Source organism: Ictidomys tridecemlineatus, chromosome 11 (genome assembly GCF_052094955.1).
Source record: "Ictidomys tridecemlineatus isolate mIctTri1 chromosome 11, mIctTri1.hap1, whole genome shotgun sequence".
Classification (NCBI taxonomy): Eukaryota; Metazoa; Chordata; class Mammalia; order Rodentia; family Sciuridae; genus Ictidomys; species Ictidomys tridecemlineatus.
Genome location: NC_135487.1, coordinates 41,801,726 through 41,828,214, shown reverse-complemented (window position 1 = coordinate 41,828,214; position 26,489 = coordinate 41,801,726). Strand labels below are relative to the sequence as shown.

Here is a 26,489-nt window from a genome sequence, read left to right as displayed (position 1 = left end):
TTTATTTTTTTTATTGGTTGTTCACAACATTACAAAGCTCTTGACATATCATATTTCATACATTAGATTGAAGTGGGTTATGAACTCCCAATTTTACCCCAAATGCAGATTGCAGAATCACGTCGGTTACACATCCACAATTTTACATAATGCCCAATTAGTAATTGTTGTATTCTGCTACCTTTCCTATCCCCTACTATCCCCCCTCCCATCTTCTCTCTCTACCCCATCTACTGTAATTCATTACTCTCCTTGTTTATTTTCCCATTCCCCTCACAACCTCTTATATGTAATTTTGTATAGCAATGAGGGTCTCCCTTCATTTCCATGCAATTTCCCTTTTCTCTCCCTTTCCCTCCCATCTCATGACTCTGTTAAATGTTAGTCTTTTCTTCCTGCTCTTCCTCCTTGCTCTGTTCATAGTTGCTCTCATTATATCAAAGAAGACATTTGGTATTTGTTTTTTAGGGATTGACTAGCTTCACTAAGCATAATCTGCTCTAGTGCCATCCTGAAATATTTTTCAATAGGGAAAATTCCTCCAATGTCTGTAGATGAAAACTAGGACAGTGCTCATGAGCTCATATTATTTAATTTTAGGGAAAATAGTCCATATACTATTTTCTAAATGTCTTGATTCAATCAATTTAAATTCCATGGAATAATTAGAGTCTCGACCTCCACTGCCCACAGCTCAGGCCTGCAAACAGCAAGGTGCCTTCTTAGCAGATTGAAGGGAGGGGAAAGGATGGTCCTCCTCCCTCCTCCACCTGATACTTGCACATTCTTCAACCTTCTTGTTAATTGTGCTTCCTGAACCTGATTTGCCCATAACTTTTTTCCTACTAACCAGTAAATTTCTATATTTTTCCAATGTTTACAAATTCCAAAGACAAAAGTATAGGATAGTTGTTTTCATTTACATTTGGGTGGATACATTTGGATGGGTGTCATATATTAGCATATTTTTTTGAAGTTTTTCAAAACTGGCTAATCTTTGTCCTCTGAGAGTGGATTTGATTTTTGAAAATATTCACAAATGCAATCTGATTCCCTCAATGGCTAATCAGGTTTGAACCTCAGTATAACACCATAATTTAAATGGTCCCTTCAAAGAATGTTTACTCTCAAAGGGGAAATAAAGGTTTAGTCTCTCAGACACATCAGTCTTCTGTTCCCTTCCTGGCTCATCTCCAAGATGACATCTGGTTCTAAGAGGAGAGGTGGAGCTTACGTGACTTCATGGCAGGTGAAGAATAATATTCCTCTGGCTGTTACAGCAAGGTTGAGTGGGAATCCCTGAGCCATCCAGCTGCTGCTGCCCTAACGGGATTCACAGCCAATGTATGTATCTGTATGAGAGTCAGATAGTCCAGGCTTTCTCCCACTGGTTGCCTGGCTGGGCCCCCTCACACCAGCTCTCTCTGGTCCTTTGAACTCCTCTGTTGGGTCTACACTCCATTCTCCTTGCTATGTCTCCTGCTTAGCCTACCCCAGGTGGTCTACCATGCAGCCCTCACTACAAGCTACCTTGACCCTGCCCAACCATGACAACTCCCACTGGTAATGCTTTCCAGATAAACTCCTGCTCTTTTCGGGGTTCCTTGCACCTCACTGGAAATAAGGTGGGCTCGAGAAAGCTAAACCTTGAGTTATTTCTCTGCCGGGCCACACCATGTGAATGTGGCCATACCCCATAAGGGCAATCTATTCAGTAGAGTCTCAAATGAGATGAAGGACCAGAGTCCCTTCTACCCTTGATGATACCTCCACTATCCATGATGCTCCCTATTTGGGCCAAAGCTGGAAGAACACATCATCTAAATTGATTTTCTCACCTTTTTTCCCTTCTCTCTCTCTCTCTCTCTCTCTCTCTCTCTCTCTCTCTCTCTCTCTCTCTCTCTCTCTCTCCCCCCTCTGCTTCCAGTCCCCCTCTCTCTCTATCCTAGCTACCATATTTCCCCTATCACATGGGGCCCCAGAAGGTCAGGCCTCTGCATGATGCCCTCCCTCTTTCACTCTACTTCTTAGAGATGCCTTAATGTAAAACAAGGGCATTTTACCTAGGGAGACTGTAATGCATTGATTCAATCAGGCTGCACTGTTGAAATTCTAAAGGAGAAAATTTAGAAATCTTTGAAGACAACATCTGGTTCACAAAATTTTTTCTTCTGAATAATTCTGTTGTATCCCAATAGAAGATTTTTGTTTGTTTTTGTCTTTTGCCTTCCTTCTGTTACAAATCTTGGTCTTCCTCCAGAATGATGGATGTCTCAAGTCACCTAGAGCAGAGGTCAAGAAAGAAAGGAAGCAAAATAGAAAAACACATTAATTGTGTCAAAACATTCCCTCCATTAAGCCATTATGATTGACTATTAATAACACTTGTCCTTGCCTTTCTTCCTCTAATTTGGCTTAGAGCAACTCAACTCTATGTTCAACATAAGAATTAGTGTGAATGATATGGGCCTTTGGGAATCCTAATTTCAATCAATCGACTATTAAAAGATACTGTTTAGCAGATAAAGGAAACTTGGTATCAGATGACATCAATAAATTTTGTTACATGCAATGATGGCATTATGCCATTCCCCTTCACTTTTTAATGTACATTTAAGATAATTATGGCATAATGGCACAATGTCTATAATTTGCTTTAAAATATTTGAAGAAAATAAAGGCAGGAGCCTGGTTGATAGATGAGTCAGATCTGGCAAATGCAGATCGTGACCAAGTCCGAGTGAAGACTCCAGAGAGATTTTTTTTTCCACACTCAATTTATTTTCCTGTGTAATGGAAATTTTCAAAATAAAAAGGTCTTAAAACAAAGTAGTATGGGTAAATATAAAACACAAAACACATGTGCTGCACTTATGGTCCATTCAAGGATGATATTGATTATATGCCATTTTCACTTTAGGAGATGATAAGAGTGGCCACTCCTTTGGGGTTGTCCTTTGCAGAATTACTTCTCCTCCCTCTGCCCAGCATTCTAAATTCTAAATTATTATATTGTTGACTGCTAAATAATCTCTCTTTAGATTTACAGAACTCAGAACATCTGGTGACCTTCAGATAACATCAGAATATGTAACACCCTTCATTCTATAGTTCTGTGCATCAACACAAAGCATGCAAATTTCCCCGAGGTTTCACTTTCAGAAAAGCCATATGTTTATCTGAAGAATTACAGAAACCAACTCTGCAAGGCCAAGGTCAACTGAGATGCTTCAGTCAGAGAGGGAAAAGTGGGGGAATCACAAACCCTGGATGAGGAGGACCTCACTCAGCATGTAGGCTTCCTGCCCATTGTCTGCCACACCTCTTTTATCTCCCTGAGTTCCCCAGGATGGAGCTTTGAGGATGCTGGCCCCTCCCTCTTCTCAGGACTGACCCTTGAGTAAACCTCCTTTCCTTCCTACTGGCTCTTCTCTCCCAAGTATTGGCTTTGGAGCAGTGAGCAGCCAGATCTGGATCTGTTAACAAGATTGGGTGCAACCCAACCCTCTGCCAATGCCCAGCTCACCATCCCCTTGTCAGCAACAAGTATTATCAGTTTCTCCATGTTGACTGGTTTAAAAGCAGGAAATATGATCTATTTGTTTTAATTTACATTTGGGAGGTTTTCATGAGATTAAATTATTTTCATGTATTTATTGCCCAACTAATTTTTGGAAACTCTTTCTTAGTCATTAATCTTTCCCCTCCAAGAGTGGATATGACTTCAGAAATCACCAAAAGCCATTCATAGCTACTTGATGAATAAGTATGCACTCAAAAAGGAGAATAGTCAGTCCTCATTTGTTAACTCCCAAATCTTAAAAAAAAAAAAAAAGTCTAATTCAAATATTCTCCTAAGCCTTAAAAACAACCTCAAAAGGCTCTTCTGAACAAGAAGATGCAAGTTTCTCCTACTAACAATGTCAGATCATTAAAATAAGTGAGCAACCTCTCAGAGGAACCTACATTCCTTAAGATAATAGCTATGATGACAATGACCGATATAATGTATTTTGCACAAACTGTGTGTGCTAAATTTTCCAGAAAAGTGCTTTTTGCTATAAAGAATGGACATGTAAACTCAGCTGGTTGTAAAAACATCAGCTCCCTCTTAAACTCTAAGGCTAACTTCAGCAAGAACAAAAATTCATTGAAGTATGCTGTTTTATCTTTTTAAATGAATGTGATTTTTCTATTCTGTTTCACATAAGAGTACCAGATAACATTTATGAAGTATTTAAAACAGATGCTATTTTAAGCCTTTTATATGTTGTTTTAGTCCTTTTATTTTTTTTTCCATTCTGTTGGGACAAAAAGACTTGACATGAATAATTAGAAGAGGAAAAGTTTATTTTGGGGTCCACAGTTTCAGAGGTCTTAATCTGCAGACAGCATGCTCTATCCTGCAAGCCCAAGGAGAGGCAGAACATAGAGGTGAAAGGATATGGTGGAGGACATGATTTCAAGAAATAGAGAGAGACTTAGTTCAGGTCACAAAATATCTACCCCAAAGATATGCCCCAATGACCCAACTCCTCCAGCCATACACTACCTGCCTACAGTTACCATCCAGTAAATCCTTATCATGGATTAATGCACTGATTGAGTAAAGGCTCTCATAACCCAATCATTTCACCTGTAAACTTTATTGCATTCTCTCACACATGAGCTTTTGGAAGACACCTAATATCAAAACTATAACACATGTTTTATTTCCTCAGTCCTTAGAGCATTTCTTTGAGGCTGGTAGTACTTTTACCTCCATTCTGCAGGTAAGAAAACTGAGGTTCATTAACTTACCTAAAGTTGCACAGCCAGCAAGTATCAGAGCCAGAACTTGGACAAAGACCATCTGCTTCCAGAGACGGTGCCCTTAATCACTACAATATATATTTCTCCGATAACATGTTCATGCTCTCTTTAAATTTCAAAAGCAATTGCATGTTCTAATTTTACTGTGCGTCCATAATTTAGGACACCCTAGCCATCTTGTGCCTTCTTGAGGCCCTGACAGGGGTGACTCTGTAGTCAGTGTTATGACTACCCTCAGGCTGGAGAAACATAAATATGTACTATCCATTCCTATCCTCACAACCATGGAGCAAAGCAATCAAAGGTTCATTCCCCTGACTCCACTGCCCCCATGGCCTTTCCCAAGAGCAAATCCACAACACGGCTGCTTCTTAGGCCTTTCCAAATCAAGTATCCAACACACACCCTACACACACACACACACACACACCAACATACATACACATCCAGCACACACATTGGCACACCCAATATACACTCTTAAAATATACAAAATCAGCTTACATCAGTTGGACCTAGGAGCAAGTCCAGTCATGTTTGATGGAAACCAGTACAACTTCTGTAGGAGCTGATTAGTAAGTGGACATTGGAGATGTGAATGAGCCGTGAGATCTAATAAATAAAACTGTCCTGGATCTTCTTTTGAGTCTCTAATTGTACCTTTCATCATTGAAAGATGATAGGGTTTATATGAGCATCCCTCAAAGTCCCATGCATTAAAAATTTGACTCCCAGCCCATGACAGTATGAGGAGATGGCAGAACCTTTCAGAGGTAGGGCCTAGGAGAAGTTCTTCAGGTCACCGGGAGTGTGCTGTTAAAGGGGATTTCAAGACCCCAGCTCCTTCTTCTTCCTCTCTTGAGCTCCCAGCCATGTGGTAAAGGCTTCTTGTACCACGTGCTCTCCATCATAATGTGCTCCCTCACCACAGGCCCCAAATCAATAGACCAACTGACCAAGGACTGAAATCCCTAAAACTGTGAGCCAAAATAAATCTTTCCTCTTTTTAAACTGCTTATCTCAGGTATTTTATTATAGTAATGGAAATCTGACTGACCAAAAGCCTACAATAGACCTTCTGAAATTGAATTAGAAAATTCACAGAAAGGGGATGAGGTTGTGGCTCAGCAGTAGAGCACTCATCTAGCACGTGTGAGGCCCTGGGTTCAATCCTCAGCACCGCATAAAAATAAATAAATAAAATAAAGATATTGTGCCCAATTACAACTAAATAAATAAATAAAATTTTTTTTTAGAAAAAGAAAATTCACAGAAAGCATTTTCCAATGGGAATTTAGGAGGCAGCATGAAGTAATGGGGAGTGTATCCACTTAGAAATCAGGCAGACTTCATTTGATTCCTGACTCCTTCCATCTTCAGATCTGTGGCCTTGGACAGATTGTATAGCTTCCTCCTAAGCCTCCCTTTTCTTTGACCTCTAGAACAATCCAAGTAACAGATACCACACAGGTTGTTACAGGATATGTTATGAGATAGCACATGCTGTGCTCCGTAAATCATAAATAATAAATAAATTAAATAGAATTAATTTGAGGTACATAACAGTATGAAAACATCACACACAACATTCACAAACACACATTTGTGTAATAGTCCCCCCATCTCCACAGTTTCACTTTCTGCAATCAATGAAGTTCTGAAAATATTAAAGAAGAAGCATGAGTATAGTACATGAAGATATTTTAATAGAGACCACATTCACATAACTTTTATTATGGATATGGTGGTAATCTATTTCATTATTAGTTATTGCTATTAATCTCATACTTGCCTAATTTATTAATTAACCTCTATCAATGTATGTAAATGAAAAACACAGTCCATATCAGGTTTGATAGTATCCGTGGTTTCAGGCACCCACTGGGGTTCTTGGAACATATCCCCAAAGATCAGGGGACACTGCTATACATGCCTGAAAGATTTCAGGAAACTATTCTGAAAAGAACTAGAGAAAGTTCAGATGGAAATGGGGGATTTCACTCTATACCTTTTCATCCTGCTTGGATACATACAGTGTGCATATATTCCTTCCTCAATTAAGAATATTGGTAATATCTGTTATTCATGGTTAATTAGGAGGCTCTTGAGAGACCAGACTTTGTTATCCATTGTCTGATTTCCCAGCACTCTTCTACCTCAGTCCACTCACAGGCAGTGAAGGTCCAACTGTAGAATCAGACTCTACCCACTCAAATGCCACCACTCGAGTAAGAGAATAGGTACATGATGAAAACTGACTCTCCACTTATGCCTGGTGAGCATGGCTCTGAGTGCCCAGGCGGGCTCTGAAATTTGCTTGGGAGGGTGGTGGTCAGGCTCCAGTCCATGCCCTTAACCTCTAGGCCACAGAGATCCCACCCATGCTGTGCTGCTTCTCATCAAACTTTGGTCACCATTCCACAACCTGACATGGCCCCAAGATTCTGCCTCATCTTTGCTCGAAGACCAATGCCTTCCCTGAAGGCAAGCCTATCAGCAGGAGCCCCAGGCTCTCTTGCCCGCCTCTAGGGGTCCTTGAGGTACTCTTCATGCTCCCTGCTCCCTGTTCCCTCTACCCAGCCTGGCCAGATGGCAAAGCCTCGCTGGGAGTCCTCCCAGCAGCACACACACCCCATGCCTGATACTGGTTGCCCCACACCCACCTCTGGTGATTTGCATGCCACCTCCCATCCCAATAATTTCTGGAATCAAGACTAATACTATCATGTCCCCTGGGTCCCTCAGCTAAAATACCCATTGGCTCCAGCAGGCTGTGAGTACAAATGAGGTCCCATTAATAAGTTAGATGTTCCTGACTCAGAGCCCTCTCCTGTTGTCAAAAGGATTCAGTCTTCCTCAGATTCTCTCCTGGGTTTCTCTGATGTCTCACAAACACTGGGTTCTGTATTATCCTCAATGTCGCCGCCTCTTGCAAGCTTCCAGAGGAGACTCCTCCCCACTGCTTTCCCCACCAGGAAGAATGGCACTTCCTGCCCAGGCTCCCAGAGCTGCATGCACCAGAACCCCAGACACTCCCCTGTATATGCACATATTCCACACAGGACTGGGGAAGGGGACTTCTGAGCCAAACCTCTATCTCAGTTTGCCTGCTGGGCCCCAAAGCAGTCGTGCTCAGAACCCAGATCTCACAAAGGACTTTGTGATAAGCTTATCTTCACCTGCTGCTGGACCAGGACCTCACCTTGGATTTAGATTGGGAAAGAAACAGCAGTGTGGTTTTCATCAACTTCTCCTTTCCACACTGTTTCACCCTCCTCTCATCCCCAATTCCTGTGAACAAAATTTCCTCCTCAACAACTGCCTTTCCCCACTAGCACCTCCTGAGTGTCGATGGCCAGAAGCTCAGCTGGCCTGGCCACAGTCCTCTGATCAGCTAGACCTACCCATGATAGGTATCTGACAAACAGCAATGAGTAAATATCGATACGGAGCCAGATAACTTAAAGAAAACATGCCATTAATAACCTAATCTGCAAATTAGGAAGCACTATCCCCAAATAAAGAAACCTGGGTGCACGGGGATATACCTAAGGTCAATAGGTCAGAAAGTGAAGGATTCAGATGCAAAGCCAGTTTCCCCCAACCCCAGTCCAAAGCCCACGCTCTTCCAAGATGGCCTCCCCTGTCCATCCAGAGGGCACCTGGCCTCTGGCCTCTGTTTTGTGTCCTGGAGTCAGGACGGCAATGAGGGGTGGCTGAACAGAGAGCAAGAAATCTCAGGATGGATTTTTAGAGATCCAATGTTTCCATCCTTATTGTCACATTGGAATTGTCCCTTTATTTGTGGGAACTATGTCCAGCGGGGCGGGATTAGGAGACACACTTCTTAAATTGGTATCTTGAGAAATTCAAACTAGTCTCTCCCTGGGGACTCGGTGAGATTTTTCTTAAGAATTTCAAGACAGCAAGGGGTTTCAGAGAAACACTCGTCCCTTTATAGAATGCTGAGTGACATTTTGATGTGCACAGTTTATTTTATTCAAAGAGAAGAAAGGGAAGAAGAAAGTATGAAAGTGTCAAATGAAACATAATGGGGCTGGGTTTTTGTGGGAGGAGAATAGTTGGACCTCTTGCCACCTGCCCCAGTACCAGGCAGGTATCACCTTACAGTGGCATCAGCATCCTTAGAATGGGAAAGCCAAATAGCGGCTCTCCAACCGAAGCAGGTTCAAGGGAGTCACCAAGATATCACAGTCACACTCGCAGGAAGTCTCAGCTTGATTTCATCCGTCCATCAAACATTGATCATAATCACATTACCATAATTACCATGTTACATTACCATAATCATATCATTGCACAAGGCCTGATCCCACTCACTTTAAGAATGAGACAACTGAGCCTTTGAAAAATGAAGTATCAAAGTCATGGTGCTGGAAATGTCGAAACCAGGGTTCAAATCAGTTCTCTCTGACTCTAAATGCAGTGTCCCTTCATTACTTCAAGCCCAGCCCTCAAGGAGATCTCTACTGACCCATAAGTAGACAATTATGTATCTTAGTGTAATAGTGGAAAAATAAAGCAGTGTCTCATAGTGGGAAAGGACATTACTCAAATTATATTGTTATGTCATGTGCATACAGAAATTATGTAACAACAAATCCCACCATCATGTATAATTATAATGCACAGAGTTAAAAGTGTGGAAAAAAATAAAATAAATAAGTAAACATTAGAGTTAAACTTTATAAAATAAATAAAACTATATCTTAGAACTTGGACTTTGAACTTGGACAGACCTAGAGGTAATGGCCAGTTTGTATCCTTCTAGCTTTGTGGTTTGTTCTTCAAACTCTATAAGGTTGTTTACTTATTCATAATGTGAATATCCACCCTGAGAGTTAGGAGAGGATCAAACAAGATGTGAAAATCACTTAACCCAGTGCCTAGCATGCAATAGCAGCTCAATAAATGGGAGCTTCTGTATCCTGGAAATGAGGGATATGCAGAGGGGGCGTATGAGAGAGGCACTGAACCCAAAGCCAGATGCAGCAGTAATGGCTTCCTCTCAGTGGGAGCCCCAATGATAAGAGCATCCTCTACCTGGGGATCAGTGAAGGGATATATTCACATAAAACAAAAGACAACTATTGCTCTTTCGTCTTTAACCCCTGGCTGGGAAGAAGGGACTCCTGGAGCCTGAGCCTCACTAGCAGCTCCAAGGTGAGCATCAGGAAGGATGGAGTGAAATTTCTCATCTAGAAGGTACAACCAATGCACTGTTCCACTCTGGTGTACTGGGCTTACATCCTCCTCCATCGCCCTCCCAGTCATGTGGCCTGGAAAAGCAGCTCACCCTCTCTGAGATTTAGTCTCCCCATGTTTAAATTGTGAAGGGTAATGCCTATCTCATTATTGAAAGAAATCACATATTCAATCCGCCCAGCAGGGCATACAGAGGGTGCTAGAGAGATGGAGTGTTAGCTGTTCCACTTACGTCCTCCTCCTCCCTGTCTCCAGAGTCCTCCCAGCTCAGTCCTTCAGTGGCACCACACCTAGGTGTGTTGTGTGCACATATATACACTCACAGAAAAGGTAGAATCAGGTTTTAAGTCATCATAGCAGATTTTTAAGTTCTGCAAAGCACTTGAAAAATGATGGCAATATAAAGGAAGTCTGAGTCGGGCACAGTGGTGCACAGCAACAGTGCAGGCTATTTGGGAAACTGAGGCAGGAGAATCACTTGAGCCAGGGAGTTCATGGCTACCATGGGCAACATAGGTACACAGGTACCCGTAAAAAAAAAAAAATGTTATAATGTCTAAAAAGGATGTCTGCTTAACACTAGCTCTACCCTCTGCTCTCTGAGCCAGTGCTGTAAGCACAGTTGCTACACAGAATCTTTGCATTGTCCCTTTTCCCCTATCCAAGCACCAAACCAGTCCCCCCAAAAGAAAATCTTGCTCACAGCCTGGACATTATTCCACTGACAGAAACTGAGAAGGGTCTCTGCTGGGCCTGTGGAAGCACTTCCTAAGTGAGCTTCCTCTCCAATTCCTGGAAGAGTCCAGTCTGGGTTCTGTCATGGGTTGGAGAGTCTGAGGACAGGGGCCAGGAAGAAGGCAAGGCTCAGGGTAAAGGGAACAGCAGCAAGGAGCCAGCTGGGGGCCTGGAAAGCCTTTCCCTGCTCACCTCACATGGACAACAGGGTGACTTCTCTTCCCTTCCTTGTGGGGTTCAGGGGCTCAGAAATCCAGGTCTTGTATCTGCCCAGTGTCTCTCCACCTGTTTTCCTGCCGTGGGACCCATCGTTTTGTTCCCTGTCTTACAGATGAAGCACTAAATTTGGAAGGGAAATAAATCACTCACCCCTGGCCACATAGACAGTAACAAACACACCTCCAAAAAAAAAAAGACTCAAATCTCTTGATTCCTATTCCAGGACTCTTGGACCAGGATGATTCCCTTATCACACTATAACAAAATAACAATGGTGCTTTAGTCAGCTTTTTCGCTGCTAAAAAAGATCTGATCAGAACAATCATGGAGAAGAAAAGGTTGGTTCAGAGCTCACAGTTTCAGAGGTCCATAGAAGACCGCCTCCATTCCTCAGGAGGTGAGGCAGAACATCATGGCGGAAGAGTGCCGCAGAGGGAAGCAGCTCACGTCATCAGGAAGCAGAGAGAGAGACTCCATTCACCAGATACAAATATATACCACAAATCCATGCCCCTAATTCCCTCCAGCCACATCCTACCACTTCAGTTACCACCCAGTTAATCCCTATCAAGGGATTAATTCACTGATTGGATTGACTCACAACCCCATCATGTCTCCTCTGAACCTTCTTGGACTGTCTCACACGTGAGCTTTGGGGGAACACCACAACTAAACTATAACAAACGGCGACAGTAATAATAGCGCTAGGCCTGATACAAAGGAAGAGGAAAGCACAATGTAGCTGAGGCTTGTTATCCATCGTATTTATTCCTGGCAAAAACCCAGGAAAGAAAGGATTATCATCTACATTTATGGATGAGGAAACTGGGGCTCGGAGACTTGGGAGTCAGCAAACCAGCCATGGCCTGTTTGTAGAAATGGTCTCACTGGAACCCAGCCATGCTCTTCATTTGCACCCCGTCAGTGGCTGCTTTTCTACCACAGCAAGGTGAGCAATTGCAACAGAGACGGTAGGACCCCAGAAGCCTACAGATATTTACTATCTGGCTCTTTGAAGAAAAAAAAAATGTGTTGATCCAGCTCAAATGATTTGGAAAAGTTCCCACAGTTGTTAAGAGGCGGAACCAGGACTCCAGCCCAGCCTGACTCCAGAGCCTGCACTTTGAATCACCACGTCTTCCCACACCCTATTCTCTGTTCATCACGATTGGGGGGCTGAATCCTACCTCTCACAATGTGTATGTTGAAGTCCTAACCCACAATGCCTCAGAAAGTGACTGTATTTGGAGGAGGTGTCTTTACAGAGGTAATTACAACGAGATCATTAGGGTGGACCAATATGATTGGCATCCTTATGAAAGGGGGAAATTTTGTTGTTTACTATTTTTATTGGTGCATTGTAGTTGTACATAATGGTGAGATTTGTTGTTACATATTCATACATGCACATTATATAATAATATAATTTAGCCAATATCATTCTCTAGTATTTCTCCTTCCCCTCCCAGCTTCCCTCTGAAAAGGCGAATTTGGACACAGACACGTGAAGATCCAGAGAGACCAGCCATCTATGATCAGAGGAGAGTGGCCTCCAGGAACCAGTCCTGACTACATCTTGACCTTGGACTTCCAGCCTCCACAACTATGAGAAATAGATTTCCTTTGCTGAAGCCTCCCAGTCTGTGATCTTGGACACAGCAGTTCTAGCAAACTGATATCATTACTTACTCAATGCCAGGTACCTTTCTAGGCGGTAGGAAAGAGAAGAGGCCTGGAACATTGGTACTCAGTAAATGTTAGTTACTGAGCAGCTACTATGCTGGATAGAGCAAGACAGATGTAGCTCCTACCCTCTTGGGTTACACAAACTAATGGGGGAGATGAGGAGATTAAATAAGTCATTACAGGCATGATGCATGTTACCAAACAGGAAAGTTTAAAGTGCAAGTGAGTTTAAAACGGAGGCCTTGCCCTAGTGTTGGGGGCGGGGGAGAGAAATGAGGGAAATTTTCTCTAAAGAACTGTCATATAAATGGGAAAAGAGACTAAGATTAGCCAGAAAAAGAGAGGGGAGACTGCAAGGTGCGCAGTGTTCCTGTCTTTACCAATGAACAACAGTGAGACTGTAGGCATCTTCTTTCCCCTCTCTAGGTTTCTACTTTCCACTCACTCAATATAGGGGTGCTCTGGGTTCCATTAAGCTTCCTTCAAGTTCTACAAGCCCATGGCATCTTTTTTTTTTTTAAAGAGAGAGAGAGAGAGAGAGAATTTTTATTTATTTTTTAGTTCTCGGCGGACACAACATCTTTGTTGGTATGTGGTGCTGAGGATTGAACCCGGGCCGCACGCATGCCAGGCGAGCGCGCTACCGCTTGAGCCACATCCCCAGCCCCCCATGGCATCTTTAACACAAGAGAAAAATTGCTCCCACTTGTCTTTCACAGCCTAGAAAAGCACACATTACACTATTCAAAAACTAAATTGGGAGCATCTCTGTCCTTGGTGGCATTTGAGCTCCCTGAGGTCAGGGATAGACTCCTAACATGTGCACCTCTATTGCCTTATACAGAGCCCAGCACACAGTAGGGACTCAGTGAGAGGGTGTTAAGTGGAACTCGATTGAAAGGAAATTAGAGAAGAGGTGAGGCAGCCACCACCACCACCCCACACCACAAACACATGCATGTTCACAAACGTGCACAAACACACATGCATGCTCAGGCGTGGCACAACACACACACACACACCCCTTTCTGCCTCCCCCAGAAGCACTTTCCCCACCTTCTGCCAGTCTCCTTGCAGTTTAACTGTCATTACCTGCCCCAGCCAACTCCTACTACTCATGACCTAACAACCTGAAATGACCCATTTCCCCAAAACAGTCCTTGTTCCCAGCCCAAATCTATAGACACGCTCCCCAAATGAGGCACTTTAAAAGGCCATTTGGACATCAGACAAGCACTTTGAAAGGGGTAGGCTCTGTCTTGGAGACAGCTTGCTCCACAAGTCCATGTTCATAGGGATTGGAATAAATCCCTCCTCACACAGGCCAGCTGTGTGGACGGCAGAGGAGGAGCTGGGCTCTCTCCACCTTAGTTTTTTGGTCTATATCTTTGAGACTTTGATTTACACAATGTCAAGTCAGAGGCATCAGAAAGGCTCCATTGTGGGAATCATAAGGCAATGAAATGGCTAATATTAATCTCACTCCCAATTTCATGCATAATTGTGAACATAGCTCTACAGGTCAGAGTACCATCTCCGTAGTCACGTGAGCAAGAGGACTTGACACTCAGGATTATGCACTCACTGCTATGCCGAGGAGTTTATAGTTGTCCTCTTATTTTAAATTTACTCTTCACCCCAAAGTACTTAGTAAAGATTATGAACCCCACATGAGAGAAACTAAGGCTTAGAGAAGAAATATGATTTGCCCAAGGTCCGGAGAAGTGACTCATCTGCATTCCAAAGCTAGAAATTATTCCAAAGCTCATGTCTGTCACTCATTCCTCCATTCATTCATTTAAAATACAGTGCCTGGCACATAATTCATGCTCCTGCCCCCTCCCACCTCAGGGTTTTCATAATCCTGAAAGACCAGGTGCAGGATAGTGTAGAGTGGAGGAGAGAGAATAGAGCGGACACCTCCCCTCTCCAGCCCACAGCCCTCAGGCCAAAGCCCAGCCTAGACAAGGAGAAAAATGAACTCCAAATTGAAAATAAGACTCAAGTTTTAAAGGACCAGAAAATGTTCAGATCTACCATAAAAGCATATCTCATCAAGCCATAGAAAAGTAATGATTAAAGGAAAAAGAAAACTATTTCATGCTTGTATCTCACCAAGTCCAACCTTGTCAATGTACCAATAAGAAAAGCCTGGGGCCCATTACGACAGGAGAGGCAGGGGGTCTAGGGGGGCGGCTGGAGCAGAGGAAGAAAGCCCAGCCCTGTGGGGTCACAGAAGACCGCCCAGAGGGGATGTGCAGGAAGGTCTGCTTTCCAGGAAGGGTTCTGGGGTGAAATACAGAGACCCCCAATGTGGCTACAGTGACAAGAGAAGTAGAAAAGGCTGGAGGTGGGGACGGGGGACAGTAGCCATCCTAAAGGTCCTCGAGGTCAGGGGCCAATCTCAGGACTTTATTCCAAAGGTAAAAGAAAGTCTCTGTGGGGTTTAATGCAGGGGAGTAACAATTTGATGTGCATGTGTAAAACACTGGAGATGTAAAAATGCCAATTCAAGAAGCTTATGAAGAAATCCAAAGGTGACACTGGCTTGGACCAGTGACAATGAGACAAGGGAGGAGAGGGGGTAAGAGGAGTTTAAGGAGCTCAGCAGCAGCCATCTAGTGAAAAGTTCATCATCTGTAATTTCTTTAGAGGAAATTCAGGACTTCAGCAAGAATCTGAGTCACTTTTGATCCAAAGATGTGCTTGTCTCAGGGGAACCCGGGCAACCAGCCAGTCCTTGCCCTTCCCCGCAACTAGTGACGCCAGAGGCTCTGGAATATGGGACCAGAGGAAAGGGAAATGGTTCAATGACTGGGCAAAGGGCAGCATCTGGCATCAGCCAGACCAAGTGAAAAATACATAAAAATGGAAAGCAAAATGCACGGTGGAGACGGCTTAGTCAGAGCCCTCGTTTTACAGCTGGACCTGTGTGTCCAGTAGGATGGAGAGAGCACCGTCTCCGTGATCCACAGTCCTGAGTCTCATCCTGAATGTGCGACTGACCACTTACGACACTCCATGTTTCCATCTGCAAAGTGGGTAGAACAAGGCCTCTTCCTCCCAGATCTATCAGGGTCCTGGGAAAGTTTAATAAAATACTGGTAAATCACCAGGCATGGTCTTTTTGCATAGACAGTAGTGATGAATAAATACTCAGAAAATACCAGAAGACACTTGGAAGATACCCAGAAGGTACAAAGAAAGGGAATTGGTGATTGTTGGATATGGGGGTGAGGGAAAGCACAGAGGCGTGGGTAATGCTCAGATTTCAGCTGAGCGCTCCAGCAGAGGTTAGGAGGTAGGAACCCCCCACCATAAGCCCAGCTCCTGCCTTCCAGCCCCAAGCGTAGGAAGCTACCCTCTCCTCCTGCTGCATTACAGCAATGCCCCAGAGACCCAGCTCCCATAACAAAACACTCATCAAGCATTTATTAAGTGCCAGTTGAGGGCTTTCCACGCCACTGAAGTCTATAACAACCCACGAGCAGACAAGTACTGTCATCCCATTTTGCAGCTGAGGAAATTGAGGCTCAGAGAAATGAAGTAGCTAGCTCATGACAGTCCTCTCAGTGAATAAGTAGCAGATCCTGGTCTCAAACCAGGGCTTGAGTCTGGCCCAGTAGAGCAGAGTCATGACCAGCCTGGGCAGCAGATGTTGTAAGAGCCCCTGGTGGGAGCCACTGGCCCAGCTGCTGCAGGTTCCCTACACAGGGCGGTCTGAGCCAGTTCGCCAGATGATTGATTTAGTGGAGGGGTTGGTTGGCCTGGGAACAACCAGGCACCAGCTGCCTCTTGGCAGCACCTGGATTACGTGAGGCAGGAAGAGGAACAGGCCCCAGCCATTCAACACCAAATCATGGCACCAACCTGTTTTGGCTTTCAGGGATCTTCTGCTCTCAAAACCTTGATCCCCAATGCCCTGGCTCCTCAGAGGTGGTCCATGAACCAACACCATTGCATCAGCACCACCTGGAGCTCGTTAGAAATGCAGAGCCTTGGGCCCCAAGGGGACCTTCTGCGTCAGCACCTGCATTTGGACAAGACCTCCATGCAACTGGCAGGCACATAGATGTAAAATGAACACTGGTCTCTGAGTCCAGAGACCTAATGGGAGTCCTGCAGCCAGAGAGGTTCCGGGACCCTTGGCAAGTCCTTGCGGAACCTCAGTTTTTTATGCTTGAAAAAGAAAAGTGCTTAGACTAGATACTCTCTAATATAGGTCAAAACACAGATTGGCCAGTTGAAGGAAGGAAGGAACCAGATTCAAAGCTCCATAAATGTTTTAGTGAAGAAAATAATTAACTTCTTTTACTGAGCACCTACAATGTTCCAGGCTTTGTAGGCCCTGTGAAGAATGAAGTTTCTTCTCTAATGAAACTGGTAGTAATTAACTCTGTGATGAAATTGGGTTAAAATCTCATCTCTACTCCCTTTGGGGATGCAATCTAATTCACCAATATCTAGTTTTCAAATCTGTAAAATAATCAGAGAAGCTAACATTTATTGAGCACCTATTATTGTCAGGCATCATTCTAGAATAAACACATGCAAAGGGGCTGGAGGTGCGGCTCCGTTTTAGAACACTTCCTTAGTATAAATGAGGCCCAGGGTTTGATCGCTGGCATCACAAAAGTAAAAAAATAAACAAATAAATCAGGAAATAATGATAAACACATGCAAGGATTGCCTAGGAGACTGTAAAACATGAGTTCTAAACCTGATACCTGCCCCCCAACCACCAACACACATACTTAAAGCTGTGTGACTTTGGGGCAGTTACTTGACCTCTCCATGCCTAGGTTCCTGGTAGATGCTGGTGTGCCCCCAAGTATGCCTTCAGGGTTGAAAAAATAATTGCCTGTGGTCGGTAGAAGTGTTGGTACCAGACAGACCACACTGTCAGCTCTCTGGTGTGTGCCCTTTGATCAAAATAATGGCCTCACTCAAGTTGATACTCACAGATCCCCTGGCCCCAGCCTGGATCAACTGAAAGACCATCTCAGCTCCTGGGCACCCCCTGGGGTCAGCTGAGGTCTTGGCTGAGGCCACATCACAGCCCAACATCTCCTGGGCCCCTCTTGCCTCTCCCCTCCATTCCCAGGTGCCAGTCCAAGAACACTCCCCACCAAGCCCACTCCAGCTTAGAGCTGGCTTCCTGGGTAATGAGGCCAGCATGTGTCTCCTCCAGAAAGCGGGGCTAAGAGCATCAGCCACCTCCACACCCCCTAGAGCCTTTGTGCAGATCAGAGTCAACACACAAAACGCTTAACATACCCAGAATGGGAGAGGGGAGCTCAATGTATTTGTTATGATCATCTTGGGTGTTAATCCCACTGAGGAAGGAATCCCATTGGTCTTGTTCTACAGGTAGCAGCATGTCCTGAAGCCAGAGAGTGGAATCCATGGAGAGGAAGGCCCAGTAGCCAGGGCAAGGGTAGATCGAGAAGAGGTAAAGAAGCTAACCAGGTAAGATGAGGCAGAGCCACCAGCCCATGCAAGCACTCTGGAGAGGGTGAATGGCAGGCTCTCTGTAGGAACTCCAGGGGCAGTGAAGGAAGTAAAGACAAACCATCCCAAACATGACAAACTGGATACTGCCCATTTCAACCTGAAACTGTGATTGCACAAAGAGCTCACTGACCTGTCTTTGCCTAAGCACAACAAGCCTTCAGTACTGGGAACAGAAATAACCTGTAAGCACTAAAGATGGGGAATTATTGATTAAATGAACCTGTACCAATAAGCTACTGAAGCAGCCCTCTCTTCCCCCAAATTGATATTCTCCTTCCTAAGGCCTCTAAGGAGGGTCTAGACTGTCCTGCCCCATCCCATATCTCTTTGTCCTATCATTTCTACACAAATTTATCATTCTTTGTTTAAAAGGCATAAAAGAGAGGCTCAGCCCAGGACCACCTCCACCCACCACAGACACCTGCTGGAGTCAAGCTCATCCCAGATCCACTTGCTGACCTGCGCAGGAGTTCAGGCCCAAGGTAGGCCCAAGTCCATCCTGTCACTGGTAGAAACCCACCAGAGCTCAGGCTGGGCCCAGGACCACCTCCACCCACCAGCAGAGAGCCCTGCCAGAGCTCAGGCCTGGCCCAGGCCCGCTTTGCTGACCTACTGAGTCCTTCTCACCACCACCTGAGAGCCCAGGTCTAACCCATTTCCATCTTGAGACACTGCGGCCATCTACCTTTCCCCATGCAGTAGCCTCTACCTTGGAACAGGGCTCAGAAGCAGCTGCATCTTGTACCAGGCATCCAAAAGCCAGTGTAAGGTCCACCCATTCAGAGCCATCTCTGAAAGATGTTGCATCCATGTTGGGGCACCTCCAAGGCTATCTCAAGTTATCTCTTGCAATTGCTGCCACCTCCTATAGTTGCAGTAGCATCTATCCTGGGACATCAGCAGAGTCTAGAAGCCCAACACCATGGTGAGGTACAGATAATCTGCACAGTTACTATAAGATTATAGGGTAGAAACGATAATACCTCAGATCCACACTTCAAGAAAGGAAATCACATAGACAACATGAAAAACAAGGGAGTAAACTACCCCAAACAAACCAGGTAACTACAATAACAGAACCCATGGACAGCACAGTTGATGAAATATCAGAGAGGGAGTTAAGAACGTTCATAATTAAAATGATCTATGAATTAAAGAATGACCTAAATGAGCAAATACAGGCAAAAATTGATTACTCCAACAAAGAGATAAGAGAGCAATTAGAGGCAACCATTGATGACATCAATAAACAGATAAGAGAGCAAATACAGTTAGCAAAAGATTACTTCAAGAAAGAGAGATTGTGTGGGGGGGAGGAAATCAGAAATCCTTAAAATGAAGGAAATAATAAACCAAATTTAAAAAAAAAAACTCAATAGAAAGCCTCACTAACAGAATAGATCACATGGAAGACAGAATGTCCAGATAATGAAGACAAAGTATACAACTTGGAAAATAAAGTTAACCACACAGTGAAGATGGAAAGAAACCATGAACAGAACATCCAAGAATTATGGATAGCCTCAAAAAACCAAATCTAAGGATTATTGGGGTACAGGTAGACATAGAGTTTCAAATCAAAGGAATGCACAATCTTTTCAATGAGACACTATCAGAAAATTTCCCAAACATGAAGAATGAATTAGAGAATCAAATATAAGAGGCTAACAGGACACCAAATGTACAAAATTACAACAGATCTACAACAAGGCACATTATAATGAAAATGCCTAGCATACAGAATAAGAATAGAATCTTAAAAGCCCCAAGAGAGAGGAAATTAGAAATCAATGATAAAATAAAAGTATTCCAACACCTGGAGACTAAATAATTTGAATGAACAATTGGGGAGACCAATTCATATCTCAGCAGATTTTTCAACCAAGACCCTCAAAGCCAGGAGATCCTGGAATAGTATATAGTAAGCTCTGAAAGAAAATGGATGCCAACCAAGAATCTTATATCCAGCAAAATTAAGCTCAAGTTTTGATAATGAAAATAAAAACCTTTCATGATAAACGAAAGTTAAAAGTATTTGCAACTAGAGAGCCTGCACTACCGAACATCCTCAGCAAAATATTCCATGAAGAGGAATTGAAAAACAACAATGAAAATCAGCAAAGGAAGGTATTACACTAAAGAAAAAACTAATCAAAGGAGAAACCAAGTCAAGTTTAATACCAAAAATAAGCAAAAATGTCTGGGAATACAAATCATGTCTCAATAATAACCCTGAATGTTAATGGCCTAAATTCACCAATCAAAAGACATAGGCTGGCAGATTGGATTTTTTAAAAAAAAGACTCAACAATATTCTGCCTCCAAGAGACTCATCTCATAGGAAAATACATGCACAGACTGAAGGTGAAATGTTAGGAAAAATCATACCACTCACATGGACTGTGGAAACAAGCAGGGGTTTCCATCTTCATATCAAATAAAGTAGACTTCAAGCCAAAGTCAATTAAAAGGGATGAAGAAGGATATTTCATATTGCTTAAGGGAACCATACACTAACAAGACAACATAATAATGAAGCATCTATGTTCATCAAACAAACCCTTCTCAAGTTCAAGAATCAAATTGAGCACAAAACAATAATTCTGGGTGACTTTAACACACCTCTTTGACCACTGCATAGCTCTTCCAAACAAAAGCTGAACAAAGAAACTATAGAACTCAATAATATAATCAATAACTTGGACTTAACTGAAATATATAGAATATTTCATACTTCAACGAGAGAATACACTTTCTTCTCAGCAGCACATGGATCTTTTTCTAAAACAGACCATATATATTCCACAAAGCAACTCTTAGCAAATATAAAAAGTAGAGATACTATCCTGCATTCTATCAGATCATAATGGAATGAAATTAGAAATCAATGATAAAATAAAAAATAAAAGCTACTCTAACACCTGGAGACTAAATAATTTGAATGAACAATGGGTTGCAAAAGACATCAAAGTGGAGATTTAAAAATTCTTAGAGGTGAATGAGAACATTGATACAACATATTGAAATCTCTGGGACATTATGAAGGGAGAACTAAGAGGAAAGTTCATTGCATGGAGTTCATTTCTTAAAAGAAGAAAAAGTCAACAAATGACTTAACATTACATCTCAAAGCCCTAGAAAAAGAAGAACAAATCAACACCAAAAACAGTAGAAGACAGGAAATAATTAAAATTAGAACTGAAATCAATGAAATTGAAACAATTGAAAAAACTGACAAAACAAAAAGTTGGTTCTTTGAAAATAAATAAATAAAATTGACAGACCCATATTCATGTTAATGAAGAGAAGGAGAGAGAAAACTCGAATTACTAACATACATGATGAAAAAGAAAATATCACAACAGACACTACAGAAATAGAGAAGAAATTATTTTGAAAACTTGTACTCCAAGAAATAAATAATAAAATAGAAAATATCTGTTGGACCCCCCTCCGACAGAGGTTGAGGAGAATCACTAGACCAGCTAGTGAGTGTCTGCGGGCTGAGCGAGAGGGTGAGTGTCTCGACCCGGCCCACCACTCTGCCTGGCAAAAATCACACCGAGTCGGGAGTTGAGTCAGCCGAGGTGGCGCAGCAACTCAGTTTATTGTGGAGGGAGAGGACTTATAGAGAGAGAGGAGAAGGAGGTGGGGGCAAAGGCAGGGGCCAATCAGAGATCGGAGAGTCCCCCAGATTGGAGTAGCCTAGGCACCCCAGTTACAGAAACAGAGCCCCGTTACCCTAGTTACAGAAACTATACCCCATTAGATATGTGTGCCCCATTTCTGGGGAGTTATTCTTTGTGTTTGCGGAAGCCATATCTTGGGGCTCTTCAGGAATTTCTCAGGAATATGGAAGCCATTTCTCAAGCTCTAACTGTCATGTACATGGAGAATAACACAACCAGAATCACAAGACTGGGGATTTCTTTTTCCCCAGCAATTGCACTTCGGTGGTCAGCAGAGGTCCCAACAAATATCTAAAACATCATCAAATTTCTAGAGTCATATTATTCACCCAAATTGAATGAGGATGATATGCAGAATTTAAACAGATCAGTTTCAAGCAAGGAAATCGAAGACACCATCAGAAAACTACCAATCAAGAAAAGCCTGGGACTGGATGCACACACAGCCAAGTTCTACAAGAAGAAGAACTAGCTTTAAAGAAAGAAGTTCTACCTTTAAAGAAGAGCTAATACCAATACTTTTCAATTTATTTCAGGAAATAGAAAAAGAGGCAGCACTTCCAAACTCTTTCAATGAGGCCAATATCACCCTAATTCCAAAATCAGGCAAAGACACATCAAAGACAGAAAACTTCAGACTAACATCTCTAATGAACGTAGATGCAAAAATTCTCAATAAAATTCTGGGAAATTGAATGCAAAAACATATTAAAAAGATATACACCACAATCAAATGGGGTCCATCCCAGGAATGCAAGGTTGGTTCAACATAGGAAAATCAATAAATGTAATTCATCACATAAGTAGACTTAAAGATAAGAATCATATGATTATCTCAATAGACGCAGAAAAAGCATTCAACAAAATACAGCACCACTTTATGTTCAAAACACTAGAAAAAATAAGGATAACAGGAACATATCTCAACATCATAAAAGCTATCTAAACTAAGCCCCAGGCCAACATCATTCTAAATGGAGAAAAATGAAAGCATTTCCTCTAAAAACTGGAACAATCAGGGATAATCTCTTTCGCCACTTCTATTTAACATGGTTCTTGAAACACTGGCCAGAGCAATTCGACAAAAGAAATTAAAGGGGTACGGATAGGTAAATAACTCAAATTAGCCCTATTTACTGACAATATGATTATATACCTAAAAGACCCAAAAAAAATTCCACCAGAAAACTTCTAGAACTAGTAGATGAATTCAGCAAAGTAGCATGATACAAAATCAACACCCATCTCCCTTGTTTCTGGATAAGCAGAATTAAATATTGTCAAAATGACCACACTACCAAAAGCCTTATACATATTTAATGCAATTCCAATCATAATCCCAATGACATTCCTCATAGAAATAGAAAAAACAGTCATGAGATTTATCTGAAAAAAAATAGGAGACCCAGAATAGCTAAAGCAATCCTTAGCAAGAAGAGTAAAGCAGGTAGCATCATTATAACAGACCTTAAACAATACTACAGAGCAACAGTAACAAAAACAGCATGGTATTGGCACAAAAATAATGGTACAGAATAGAGGACACAGAGACTAACCCACATAATTACAGTTATCTATATTAGACAAAGGCTGCAAAAACGTACAAATGGTGCTGAGAAAACTGGAATTCCATATACAACAAAATGAAATTAAACCCCTATCTCTCACCATGCACAAAACTCAACCCAAAGTGGATCAAGGACCTAGGAATTAAACTGGAGACCTTGCATCTATTGGAAGAAAAAGTAGGCCTAAATCTCCATCATGTCAGATTAAGCCTCAACTTCTTTAACAAGACTCCTATAGTGCAAGAATTAATATCAAGAATCAATAAATGGGATGGATTCAATCTAAAAAGCTTCTTCTCAGCAAAAGAAACAATCAGTGAGGTAAATAGAGAGTCTACAATTTGGGGAAAAAAAATTTTACCACATGCACGTCAGATAGAGCACTAATCTCTAGGATATATAAAGAATTCAAAAATCTTAACACCAAAAAAACAAATAGCCCAATCAATAAATGGGCCAAGGAACTGAATAGACACTTCTCAGAAGAAGATATACAATCAATCAATCAACAAATATATGAAAAAAATGCTCAATGTCTCTAGCAATTAGAGAAATGTGAATCAAAACTACTCCAAGATTTCATTTCTCTTCAGTCAGAATGTCAGCTATTAAGAATACAAACAGGGCTGGGGATATGGCTCAAGTGGTAGCGTGCTTGCCTAGCATTCATGAGGCCCTGGGTTCAATTCTCAGCATCACATAAAAATAAAATAAAAAAGAAAAATATTGTGTCCACCTAAAAAACTAAAAAATAAAGAAAGAAAGAAAGAATACAAACAATAATAACTGTTGGCGAGGATGTGGAGAAAAGGCACGCTCAAACATTGCTGGTGGGACTGCAAATTGGTGCAGCCAATCTGGAAAGCAGTATGGAGATTCCTTGGAAAACTGGGAATGGAACCATCATTTGACCCAACTATTCCACTCCTCAGTCTATATCCAAAGGACTTAAAAATAGCATACCACAGGGACACAGCCACATCAATGTTTATAGCAGCACAATTCACAATAGCTAAACTGTGGAACCAACCTAGATGCCCTTCAGTAGATGAATGGGTAAAGAAAATGTGGTAGATATACACAATGAAATATTACTCAGCTATAAAAGAGAATAAAATCACAGCATTTGCAGGTAAATGAATGGAGTTGGAGAATACAATGCTAAGTGAAGTTAGCCAATCCCAAAAAACCAAATGCCGTATATTTTCTCTGATTTAAGGAGGCTGATTCATAATGTGCTGGGGGGTGGGGGTGGGGAGTGGTTAGGAGGATTAGGTGAACTCTAGATAGGGGAAAGGGGAAAAAGGGAGGAAGGGGGCATGAGGGTAGGAAAGACGGTGGAATGAGATGGACCTTATTACCCTAAGTACATTATGAAGACATGAATGGTGTGACTCTACTTTGTGTACAGAGAAATAAAAAATTGTGCTCTCTATGTGTAATATGAATTATAATGTGTTCTGCTGTCCTATATAACAAGTTAAAATAAAAAATGGAAAAAAAATAAAAAGCCTAAAAGATTTCTGCTTTGGCTTCAGATCTTCACTCTCTTGGGAAGATCCTCTTGTACATGTAAAATTAATGAAACTCGTATGCTTTTCTCCTGTTGTCTTGTGTAAGTTTAGTTCCTAGATGCAACCAAAGATCCCTAAGAATTAAGATTGTGTTAATAATCTTAATTAATAAATAATAAATAAAAATTATGGGAGGTCAGTGCTCTAGACTAAGGTCCTGACAGATCAAGCTAAAAATCAAAATGGAGTCTCTCGTGCTCAAGTTCCACATCATCAAGTGAAACTGTGCTATTTGCCTGAACTTCCGAGAAGCCAGGATTAAAAATAGAACATCCAGATCTCCCAAACAAGCCAGTTTCAATTGCCATGATAATGAAGTTCACTCTGCTTTAATTCTTACACAAAAGAAGGAACCTGAAATAACTTGATGTTAAAATGATAGTTATTTTCATATTGTCCTATCTCCCTGTCACTGTCTTAGAAGGAAAGTAATTTTGAAACAATCAGTCTTTCTCTGTTTATGAAACCAACCTCTTCCACTCCGTGAGGGAACACTTACTCTATAAGATGGAATGAAGTGTGGCCCAATTCTAGAATTGAAAATAAGGCCAAGATCCTCAAACTAAATTTCTGCTGTCCTGCCTTTTGATAATGGTAGGGGGGATCATTCGCCTCCTCTGCAGGGGGCATGGGAGGAGCACCAAGTGCTTATGGTGTAGGGTTGAAAAGGAGGCAAGAAGCAGGCCCCATGAGCCTTGCAAGTCAAACCATTACTCAAAAAGCTGGAAAAGTCAGAGGATCTTCAGCTGGTGACTGGCATCATCACATTCACATTTTAAGAAAGATAAAATGAGAAAGAGTGAGAGAGAGAGAAGTACTTAATAGAGAAGTTTCCATTAATTCCAAATACTGGGACTGAGCACCAGACTCTGTCTCCAGACACAGGGAATCCAGTGCAATTGGACAGCAAGAGTCCCTGGCCTCAGGGTCTGGGGGAGGCGATAGCCACAGTCTGCATATTATCACCTGCAAACTCAGGTGTCAGGAAGACTCCAGAAGGAAACAGCCCCTGCTCTGGGGTCAGAAGGGTGAGTGGGAATTACCTGAGGGGGAAAGGATAGGGAGTGTTCCAGGCATGGGAACAGCATGTGCCTAGTCCCCAAAGCACAAAGCACTTGGCATAACTGAGGAGCTGAGACCCCAGAGAACCCGGGGCTTAGAAAGCAAAGACCTCAGTGACAGCACAAGAGCCTGAAGGCAGCTGGGAGTCAAAACCCATTGGTCATGAGAATGGAAGAGAAGAAATACAATGAGGAAGGAAGGAAAGGGAGAGTGGGAAGTCAGATTTCCTAGTTCAGCCATTTGAGATCCCATTGGCAGTAGGAAACCCCAGGATAGGATTCCAGAGCCAGACTCCTGGCCTTCCTGCACCTCCCCAAGCCAGCTCAGGGCCCCCCACCATCACCACTGTCAGGCTTCAGGCCCCAAGGGAGAGACTTCCAGAGATGGATGAGTGGTTTGCCCTA

The 26,489-nt window shown here is 42.5% G+C and overlaps 1 long non-coding RNA gene across 1 annotated transcript in view; it reads right to left on the bottom strand.

Moving 5' to 3' along the window:
- Positions 1-620: 620 nt before the first annotated feature.
- Positions 621-26,489, bottom strand: part of LOC144368064 (uncharacterized) — a 64,631-nt gene continuing 38,762 nt past the window's right edge. Inside the window, exon 3 of the long non-coding RNA XR_013427804.1 lies at positions 621-2,282. This is a non-coding gene — a long non-coding RNA (uncharacterized LOC144368064). The remainder of the gene's footprint in view (positions 2,283-26,489) is intronic.